Source organism: Eumetopias jubatus, unplaced genomic scaffold, assembly GCF_037043125.1.
Source record: "Eumetopias jubatus isolate StellerSeaLion01/CBP00866 unplaced genomic scaffold, mEumJub1_p1.0 scaffold_20, whole genome shotgun sequence".
NCBI lineage: Eukaryota > Metazoa > Chordata > Mammalia > Carnivora > Otariidae > Eumetopias > Eumetopias jubatus.
Genome location: NW_028274826.1, coordinates 3,211,461 through 3,222,861, shown reverse-complemented (window position 1 = coordinate 3,222,861; position 11,401 = coordinate 3,211,461).

Genomic DNA, 11,401 nt, shown 5'->3' with positions numbered 1-11,401 from the left:
CTCATTCAAAATCCCAGCAGGCTTTTTTTTTTTTTTGTAGAAATTTAAAAGCTGATCTGAAATTCAGATAGGACTTCAAAGGACTTAGAATAGTCAAAACAACTTTGAGAGAGAACAAAATTGGAGGACTTACTACCCAACTCGAAGACTATATTCAGGCCATAGTAATCATTGATGGTGTGGTATTGGCATAAAGATAAATAGATCGACTCGATGGAATAGAGGATCCAGGAATATATCTACACATATATTGTCAATTTACTTTCAAAGAAGGTGCAAAGGCAATTTGGTGGAAAAAGGGTATTCTTTTCTACAAATGGTGTTGGAGCAATTGGATAATCATAGGGAAAAAAATGAACTTCAGTCCATACCTGGCACCATATACAAAAGTGACTCAGAGGGATCGTAGATCTAAATGTAAATCTTAAAACTGTAACCCTTGTAGAAGGAACCATAGGAGAAAGTCTTAGTGTTACTGGGCTAGACCATATAATTTCTTGGGTAAGATGGTCTGTAAAAGAAAAAATTGGTAAATTGGACTTTGTCAAAATGAAGAAATTTTGTTCTTTGAAAGATACTTGTTAAAAAAATGAAAAGACACTCTACAGATGGGGAGAAAATATCTGCAAATTATATACCTGATAAAGGACTTGTATTCAGCATATATAAAGAACTTGACAGACTCAACAATAAGTAAACAATCTAATGAAACAATGGGCAACAGACTTGAAGAGACTCTTCACCAAAGAAGATATACATGGGTGGCAGATAAGTTAATGAAGATGTTCATGTTATTCTTTATTGATTAGGGAAATGTAAATTAAAACAGTAAGGAGATACCACTTTATACTTGTTAGAATGGCTAAAACTGAAAAGATTCCTCATAGCATATTTTGGTGAAAACAAAGGTTTTGTGTTTTGTTTGTTCCTGTGTCTCCTGTGCTTGGAACGGTGCCTTCTAAATAAGGGTGTTGAAAGAACGTTGGTTTCCCATTTTCCAAAGCACTGAATGATAAGTGCATGTGATAGATTGAATTTATGCTTAGCATAATTTTATCTTTAACTTTTGATTTTATAAGTATTATAGGCATTATTTTGGCACGCCTGGGTGGCTCAGTTGGTTAAGCGACTGCCTTCAGCTCAGGTCATGGTCCTGGAGTCCTGGGATTGAGTCCCACGTTGGGCTCCCTGCTCAGTGGGAAGTGTACTTCTCCCTCTGATCCTCCCCCCTCTCATGTTCTCTCTCTCTCTCTCTCTCATTCTCTCTCAAATAAATAAAAATCTAAAAAAAAAAGTAGGCATTATTTTGAAAATTGTTTTAAATTTGAGTGTTATACCTATAAAAGGTATAAGATGTTTGGCCAAACATAATCCCAAAGACAGACTTAGTCTTCTTTTTCTAAATCTATTTTTATTGTCATCTTAGTACCTTTTTATTGTGGTTTTACAAGAGTACAGAATGTGTCAAAAAGGGAAAAGGTAATATGAATTTGCCTGCCTCTCTTACATTTTCCTTCCCACTTAGAATTGCTTACTTAAACTTCTATGATATAGTGGTTTTTAAAAATCCCAGGAGTTAGTTCTGCCACTGGCTCTGCAACCTTGGCTAAGTTATATAACCAGCCTGTTCCTCTGTCTTGTTGGGGGATTCCTATGAAGAGTATGTGAGTTTGTATAATATTGGTAAATCACTCAGAATAGTGCTTGGCACAGAAGGGCTCAATAGATGCTAATTATTACCTTTAGTGTTTTTACTAGGCTTAAGTTAAATGATATTATGCATGTACAATGTCTAGTAGAGTATCTGGCATTTATTAAGTGCTCAGTAAATGCTAGTGGATCTAATTTAAATATTCAGTTGCCAGTATGTCTAAAGAGACTGTGTCTTTGGATCTCTGCATTTGTCATATCTTTAGTGAATTTGTTTTAGGACATGAGGAAAAATATTTCTAGTTTCTATATTGGCTTTTCCTAATAGGTTACAAGTTACAAAGTTACAGAAATTTGGATGTGTAATTGTTTTCTCATTTCTAAGTTTAGGTGATTCGTTAGTCCACTGTCCTCAAGTTTATGTTTATTTTTATTAGTAAAAAGTATAGATCTTCGACTAATACCATAATTTAGCATAGTCATTTTTTTTTACAAGGCCTGTCTCTAATCTTTATTCTTTTTTTTGCTATCTCCTTATAGGCTTGTGGAATCTTGCTCCTCTCTTTTCCAACCTTTGTTTATTTGTGTTGATGCCCTTTGCCTTTTTCTTTCTGGAATCAGAAGGTTTTGCTGGCCTGAAAAAGGTAAGGGAATCATATTTTGGAATTAAACTTGTCAAATTAAGAAGTATACGTCATTCATGTTGAACTAGTAAAAGCAGGCTTGAGCCACCATTTGAAATACAAAAGTTTAATTAGTAATAATAACATCTTATTAATATTAATCATGTTGACAATACTATTAATAATAGTGCATATTGAATGATTTTGTGTGCCCACAGGGAGGAAGTCATCTTTTGGCCTTTGAATGTTTACTTGGTGGAATGTTTGTAGAGAATAAAGCTGATAAAATAGCCATTCTTCCTTTCCTAGGCTCTCTCGCATTTAGTTTAAAGCATGACGTGAAATTCTCAAAATAGTAAAACATATCTTGATGTAAAAGTTATTTTATATCTAGTATTTTCAGAAGAGTAGCATTTTATAAAATCAAACATGCCCTGGAGATAGTCAAATTCTCAAGATACTGTGAGTTACTGATCTTAGTGAATGTGGGAGGTTAGAAGTGAGCAAAACAGGAGACTTTGCAAGGGCATCTTAAACAATCAGTCCAGACTGTATCAGTGGTAATAACTTCATCTGTCTTTGAATATAACATTTTAAAGTGAAATGAACAATGTTTCTGTTTATAGCTTGTGGAGGTGTTTGCTATAAACATTTGGAATATAATGCAAAGATTTAAGTAGTTAATACTTTTTGGCAAAAATGAGTTCTAGGTTACAGTTTATTTATAGACACATTACACCTTTTTAGTTGTTAGTTCTATTCATATTGTGATACATGAAGTGAAAGTATGCCTATGTATGTTATTGTTGAATAATACTATAATGCCAGTTCCATAAATTTGGCAAGGGAAGCCATAAACTGTGAATTTATATGACTTTTTATTTCATATAACTTTTTGTACATACTTAGGAATGAAATTGTTTAGTTTCACATTTTGATAAGTCTTCTGATTTTAAACCTTAAGTGCAGCACTTTTTAGGTCTGTGTGTTGAAGGATGCTGGGAAAGAGTCACAGAGGTGATAAAGTATTGTTTTAGTGGATGCACCTTTTTGCTTTCTAGATATTATTCCATGCTTGAATAGTTTGAAGCTGAAAAACTCAGCGTTGATTTCATATATAGTAAATGTACTGAGATCAGAATGGATGGTTGTATTTGGTAGTCAACCCTGACATTGAGAAAACTGGCTTTGGTATATTGGAATTGTTTTTTATCATGATGTATTTGAATTATTTAAGTCATCTGTATAATGTGAAAGAATTGTGTAGTTTCAGTTTAAAAAGCTCTTTGAGTGTTTATGACTTCTTGAAGAAATTATAGGAGTTTTGCTGAATGGGATTTAATACAAACCTTCCTTTTGTAAGGAGAAAACTGAGGTCCAAATATATTAAATATTATTAAATTGTCTAAGGGCCATATATGTACAATTCCAGAACTGGTACTAAAACCTAGGGTCACTTTTAACCACCCCAAAGTGGTTGTGATCTTCACACGTCAACACTGTGGAGTGTACTGAGGCCGCCCAAGGGGATGAGGTGGCCGAGGACAAGTGAGGCTGGAGCAGAGAAGAGGGCTACACGGCCTGCTGCGCGGGGAGGAAGCGGAGGGGACTGCTGAGCAGGTCCTGCCAGAAGGCAGGGGAGCAAGAGAAGTGTGGTTTTCTAGGAGCCAGAAGACAGAGTTTCTAGAAGAATGGAATGGAAAGAACATCAAGAAGAAGTGAGAGCATAGGAGACACTTGAGAAAGCGATTTCTGTATAATTTTAGAGCCAAAGCTTTTGATGGATATTCATTCATTCAACAGAGTTTTACTAAGCACCTACTAGAAAGTAATTATTATGCTACTGTAGGACCTTGCTGGGGACAGAAATGAAGTCAGGGCTTCTGCCTCCCAGGGGTAAGCGGAAGGAGAAAGAAGAGGTGCAGTCTGCCAGGACGGAGTGTGATGGACTTTCATACCGCTGCGGTGGGGGGCACTGCGGAGTGAAGAGCTTGATTTGCCTAGGGAATTGGGGGAAGGCACGGGTTCTGACTGGATTGCGGGAATGGGTGACCCTTAGCTACAGAACGGAGAATTGGTGAGAGATCAGGGTGCGTGGAATCTTGTTGGGGTCACATCCTGGAGGCCTTGAATCCTCTGCCAGTTAGTTTGGATTTTGTGCTCCATTATCTATAGATAATGGAGTTGGCAACAGAATTTTGAAAAAGATTTTTGCATCTACTGTTTTATTTGAGTATGGAGATAAATGCATATGTCAGAGTTTAAACATATGTCACTAAGGGAAGGAGTACATGTGGAGACACCACCATACTGAATCGGTCATGCACCTTGTCCTGCTAAACAGCCTTGCAGCATAGGTCCCCAACATTGTTGTGCTGATGTTTGCGTTAAATATGCAGATTGTTCTTTTGTCCTATCTCTGCCTTGTGTGTAATCTTGCCAAGTACAAAAACAATTGGTAAAGCTCAGTGTTAAGTGTAATTTCATATTTGGTAGTATACGTTTCTCTACCTAATTTATACTCTTTATAAAATTCTAGTTTTTAGTTAAATAGGTTATTTTAAAAAACAGTGTGTAATGTGGACAGACCTCTTGTCTCCAAATTGTTTTCCTCCCTTGTTGTGAACTAACCAACTAGAAGAGGGACTTGGCTACATTTATTGGAGTAGAATTACCATCTCTAGAATAAAAAAAAAACTGACAAAAACCCCAGTGACATGTCACTGTTCTCTTGTTCCCCCTTGTAGACTAAGGTCCAAGGGGAGAAGCAGCTTGAGGAAGGACACAAGAAGGTACTTGAAGGTATTTCATACCTACCACTGTAGAGCATTCTTTCCTCTAAGTTTTTTACGTCTAGTCTCTCTATACGCACTTAAAAGACTATTCTTTTCTAAGCACATCTTTGTTAGTCTCCTCAGAATCCCTCAACATCACCAGCCCCATTTCGTGATCTCAGAGGGGACTGATGTGTTGGATGACTGTAGGGTACAGTCGACATGACCAGTCCAGGTGATTCCCCAACTCAGCGAAGGATCTAAAGGAGGGCAAGGAGACAGAGCTCAGGATGGTTGGTTACCATTTGTCCAACTTGCATCTCTGGACAATGATTGGGCGTTGTAGGAACCAAATGAAAGAACTTGGTCTTTAAAACTCTTAGAGGAGGGAAGGGAAAATGGGGCTGTAGCCTGGAGGCAGAAGAGGCAGAATGATTCTGCTCTTTTTGCACTGAGGGGCCTGTGGCAGAGAGATGGAGGGTGAGGGTGCTAAGGTGAGGAAATCTGCCCTTTGAGTCTCACAGCCTGGGCTGGTTTTTTCATCTGGACCTCACGTTCTCTTTCTGTAAAATGAGTATAGTAATGATTGTTACCTTACTGTATTATTTAAGGATTAAATGAGAGGAGATTATTCATGTAGAACACACAGCCCAGGGTATGGTAGCTATTAGTGCTGTCATTCTAGAGCTTAATGCATTTCACCAATAAGTGTTCTATGGGGCCATCAGAAAGCAACGGAGTACAGTACAGTCCGTTCTTAATTATTCACATATTATCTTGGGCAATTTTAAGGTTACAAATTATTTTTCCCATTTTGAAATGACATGGACTGAAGCAAAATCAAACCTGCTTGAAGATAAGGTGCATTCTAGACCCTATTAGAATTGTTTGGAAAGCTTTAAAATTGAGGTAATTGTGACATATTATTTTAAATATTCATATTTTTCAGTTTTAAAATCAATTACATGAAAGTTGCAAGGGTTATTAGCATTGCATGGTTAAGTCTTAAATGTGTAAACTATGTTTGAGCCTTTCATTGTTAGGCCTTTCTCTAATACACGATCCTAGGAGTTGACTTGTGCAGGTTTTACATCGTGTTTGTTAAGATCTGTAGTTCTTTACACGGTGTTGTAGACTGTATCCCAGACTTGTACTGCTGCCTCACTGAAGCGAATGTATCACAGACATTGACTTTTAACACAGCTGGCTAGCAAGGATATTCCTTTGTGTATATCCTTTAAAGCTTTTTGCTCATTGGCATTAGACACATCTAGTCTGAAGGGATATTGAAGAGGGCTTAGAAAACACTTCTAATTGGTAGATTCCGCACAATGATTTGAGTAATGACAAACTTGAAATATGGTTAAGTTAAATTTCTTTTTTATTCCTTTGGCCACCCTCCTGGTGCTGTTTTACTATGTCTAAGTCTGGTGGAGTCCCTAAATGGCATATGGCTCCACCATACTCCCATTGATTCCCCTGGGCAATCGATTTTAAAACAGCCCCTTGCATATTGTGCCGAGACGCGGAAATTGGCCACTAGCCACGGGCGGATGCAGAGCTTGAATTGAAAATCAAATTAAGCAGAATTCTCTACTTAGTTTTTAATTAAACCACTATGTTAATTCAAACAGGACATTTTAGGCTGGGGGGTTGACCATGCCCTTTTAAGGGCCTTAAATGAGCCTTTCTTCTCTCTCCTTACCATGGTGCATGTTTCTATTTTATTAGGACCATCTCCTCACTATTCCCATTCTTTATATTCTCAAGGGTAGGAGAATGTAAATGGTTTGGTTAAAGCAAAACATTTTTTTAGTAAGAAGGTAACTTTTATCTTAGAACTCTAACTTATTATTAGCACCTAAATGTTTATCAAATTTATATTATTAGTCACCTTTATGTATTGTGTCAAGCATTATATTTGTTCATGTGTGTTTGAACCTGATCCCATGCTTGCATCTTAATGTTTGTTTCAGTTCTGATAAAAACGGTTGCATCTGCTGAGTGTTGTGTGTTGTGGTGGAGATCCTTTCTCTGCAGTTTTTGTCTTGGTCACTCAGTCATATACCAGAGTACAAGGGTATTGGGGCCGACAGCACTGCTGTTCCTGTCACATCTCAGATCAGCTGTGTGGTTTTCTCTTCCCATTCTGCCTCGGGGAGGCCTCTGGATTCTGTGGGATGATGTCAGAAGATGTTTGCTGATTGCATCGTGAACTCTGAGGCTCTAACCTCCGGCCAGGGTTGAAATAAGGGTTAGGAATATATTTATTTCATATTATATTTTAACATCTTACTTTGAGTTCAGATGTTACGAAGTAAAAATTCAACAATTTAATGAAAGTGAAAAAAATATAATCAGTGACAGATTAATTCGCAAACCAAAGATGTTTCTGGGAGTAACTTTATATTGTGCCTCACCTTAGTGCCTATCTTTGATTTGAAGCCTTGGCATAAAATTTAACATAAGCGACAGCAACATCCTGACCAATTATCCAGCTATATCCAGACATCCCCAAATGTCCAGAACATAGCACACGGTCTGTAGGATTAAGAGGTTAACTCCTATAACTTCAAACGAAGTGCTTGATAATAAAAGCAAAAAGCACAGAATTTGAGGTAACTTCCTTTCTTAATTAATTAGACTGACCAGGTGGAAGCGAAGAGCCCGGTGCTGGTGCCGGGAAGGCCTATAAAGCTGAGCACTGTGACAGCACAATGGAGGAGGAACAGAGATTGTTTGAATATGTTTCTATCCTGTGTCACAGTGTGAAATTGTCCTGGTTTATGTCCCTTTTGGCAAACTTACATAAGAGTGACCTTGTACTGTATTTTATGACCAGATGACTTTTCCCCCCAGTGGCTAATTTGTATCAGGCCTCCATCTGAAAGAGACACAGAAATGAGTAGGAAGTCCAGCTTGGTCTCAGGGAGCTTTCATGGCATTCTTTCGTTATTTTTGCTCGTTTTTGCCACTGATCATCCATAAATTGTTGGACATGAGTGAATAAGGAAGTGCTGCTTAGTGTTAGCGGCACATGCGCGTATTCGGCCTGGTTTTTGTGGGTGAGAGGAAATCACATACAAAAAGGAAAACTCCTGCTGGGGAACTTGCAAGGAAATTTACCTTGGGTGCGTTTTGATCTTGGTGTTTATTACAGAAAATGGAGTCATATCTCACTAACTATTGTTATGTGTTAATTTGATTTTCCCAACACCTTCAAGAAAAAAAAAATCATTCAGTAATTTATTAATAGAATTCCTCTGCCCTCCCCCACTTGGGAGCACTCACTGTTTTCCATAGAAACAACATGGATAAAGATGATTATTTTTAAAACGTTTGATTCTGGTAGTGTTGTTATGCTCAGGGTTCTTTTCGGAATTGTTAATCTACTGTAAAAGGCGTGGTTATAATGATTTATTGAAGCTTGGCATATGGGATCTCAGAGAAAGATGTATAAAAGTACTACTTTGAGGAAAAGAATACATTTGTTTCATTTAAAATTATTTGAGTTTATAAAGATTTTGAACTAAAAATCATTTACTTCATGAAATGATCTTAATTTTGTCACTGTTCTTAGTATAATGGCATATTGGAGGGAACTAAATTATAATTTCAGTAACAGTAACTGTTACTGTTAAATAGCAGCTGTGTTTCTAAAAGTTATCACTGGTATACCCATATACTTTGAGATGGTATGAGTGTTGAATTGGACCAATATATAGCACTTTCATCTTTCTGTCCTATCTGAAAATGAGAGATTTCTACTCTAAGGCTAAATTTTCTCTTTATTTGTATAATAGTATAGTGGACAAATTGTGAGCTTTGGCATTTAGACTGACTTAAATCCTGACTCTTCTCCTTACTGACGTGGGACTTCAGGCATGTTTCTTAGTGTCTGCATCTGTAAAATGGGCTGGCAGTACTTATCTCGGTGTGGAGTTGCTGAGGGTCTTGTTTGTCTCACCTACCATATGAGATGCAGTAGGAGCAGCCACTCTTAGTAAGTGCTTAAATGTATTGGCTATGTGGAAGTTGATATGAAACATCAGGAAGATTTGTGTAGGATTATTTTTTACATATGATAGCAAAGCTACATATAAGATACTATTGTGGTGTCAACATAGCTTTATTTATTTACTTTTTGAAATAGGAACTGCCTTATCTTGTAACAGTATAAGTTGTAAAAAAATAGGTATTATGTTTAATAGGTAACTAGACTTCAAACTTTATTTTATATGATGATTAAAGTATTAACTAAAAGTCTCACAATTTGGGGCTCTTTGTTAAATGAAGAGTTTTAGTATGGAGGAAATAAAAAATAGGTTCAGATTTTAAAGTAATTATACTCGTAATTAAATTGGCCCTACTACTTCCAACATTCATGAAACAATTTTATGGAAATAATCATTGTCGATTAGAGTCTCTTTTCCAAAACTTTTCTTGGGAGGGGACTTGAAAACTATCTACCCTTGGCTGGAATAAATTTTATTTGAAAGTAAAATTAATGTCTAATTTCATGCTGACTAGAGAGCTGCTTACCTGGTTATGGCACGTTATGGCACATGCCCACAGGTCCACAGGACGGCTGGAGTTTGGGCTGTTAAAATCTGTTTGGCATTTAAACATATTTATTTGTGTATAAAATAATTTATTCAGCATGGTACAGTGTTAATCTTCTGATCTCTATGAAATGTTTGCCAGTGTATAGTTGAAACTTGGTATATTACTTTACCAACCCATTTATTTGGCCCATTTGTATGGGAAATAAATGTTGCATAAGCAGATAAATCAAAGGCGATTGGATTGTTTGATAGTTTTTTTTTTTTAAAGATTTTATTTATTTGACGGAGAGAGAGAGACAGCGAGAGCAGGAACACAAGCAGGGGGAGTGGGAGAGGGAGAGGAAGAAGCAGGCTTCCCAGTGAGCAGGGAGCCCGATGCGGGGCTCGATCCCAGGACCCTGGGATCGTGATCTGAGCCGAAGGCAGACGCTTAACGACTGAGCCACCTAGGCGCCCCTGATAGTTTTGACATTAGGGAATATTTTAGGTTGTGATATACCTACTTTTTTTAAAAACTGAAGTTATTAGCAGTTTCATTACTTACAAATTTACTGGTTTGCACATCTGGTAAGCAAAGGAAGTTCTTATCTAAAAAAGACAAGTTCTTACTGTTCTAGAATGATTGAATTTTAAAGCACTGAATTGTCAGAAGTATATATATGAATGTATGTTCTTTTAGTTATTAAAAATAAGATTAGCAGGCAAAAACTGAAAAAATAAGGCTATATCAACAGAAGAAAAAGTTAGAATTAAGTACTGAAATGACCAGTTCTTAGAAAACATTTCCTGTTATCTTTTTTTTAGAACACAAAGAAGAAATTTGAAGTTGTTCAGAATGCTAGATTTAAATACTTGTATACTTTCATATTTTAGTTGGGATTACTTGATATTTAATGTTTCTCTTTACACATTAATTAATGAGTATTAATTTTTATTATAAGCGTGGGATTTTTTTTTTAAACAGGTGTGGGAAGGGCTTAAAATTTTTTAAAGCTTTTTTGAGTTATCATAAAGATTTGTCTGATCTCATGATGACTTTTGTTTCCTTCTTAAATGCCCAGAATTAAATTATACTTCTGATTTATTTTTTTTAGAAGAGATGTAATAAAGTACCTTACCTTGTAGTAAGAACTTAGTGCATTAGATAGCTTAAAAGTACTGGATTCACTACTATGAATAACTTCTGAATAAGTGTTCTGAATGTTCCTCTTTTCTTTTTGCCGTTACCTTAGTTCAGGCTTCATCATTTTTTGCTTGGATTTATTTAAACCACTGTCCTACTGTTTTTTCTGCTTCCAGTTTCCTTCCTATACAGTGTAATCTCCACACTGCCTTCCAGCATTGTTTTCTTAATGATATTGTGTAACTAACCTCCATAAAATCTTTTGATAGTTTTTAACTGCCAACAAAATGAAGTCTAAAATCTGTAACGTTATGTCTACAACTCTGGAAATTTGGCTTCCATCTGTCATTTCGGCCACATTTTTCAGGAGGCTCCCCTGTTCCCCAAGCTGTATCCCCCTGAGCTCCTCACCTTGCCCAGGACTTTCCAGGTGCTTTCATGGCCTCCTGTCTTCATGTGCTGTTCTGCCAGGAAGCCCTCTACTCACTTCCCAGTGGAATCTGTCTTTTAGTGCTACCTCCTGGTGCTCCTTAAGTCTTTCCGGTGGGCCTCCTTTGTGGTGACCTGCTTCCTCCCCCTGCAGTTAGGGATTGTAATTCTATTGTGATTGTTTGTAGGTGTGTCTTTTTCTCTTATTTACCATGGTATTCCCAAATATATATACTT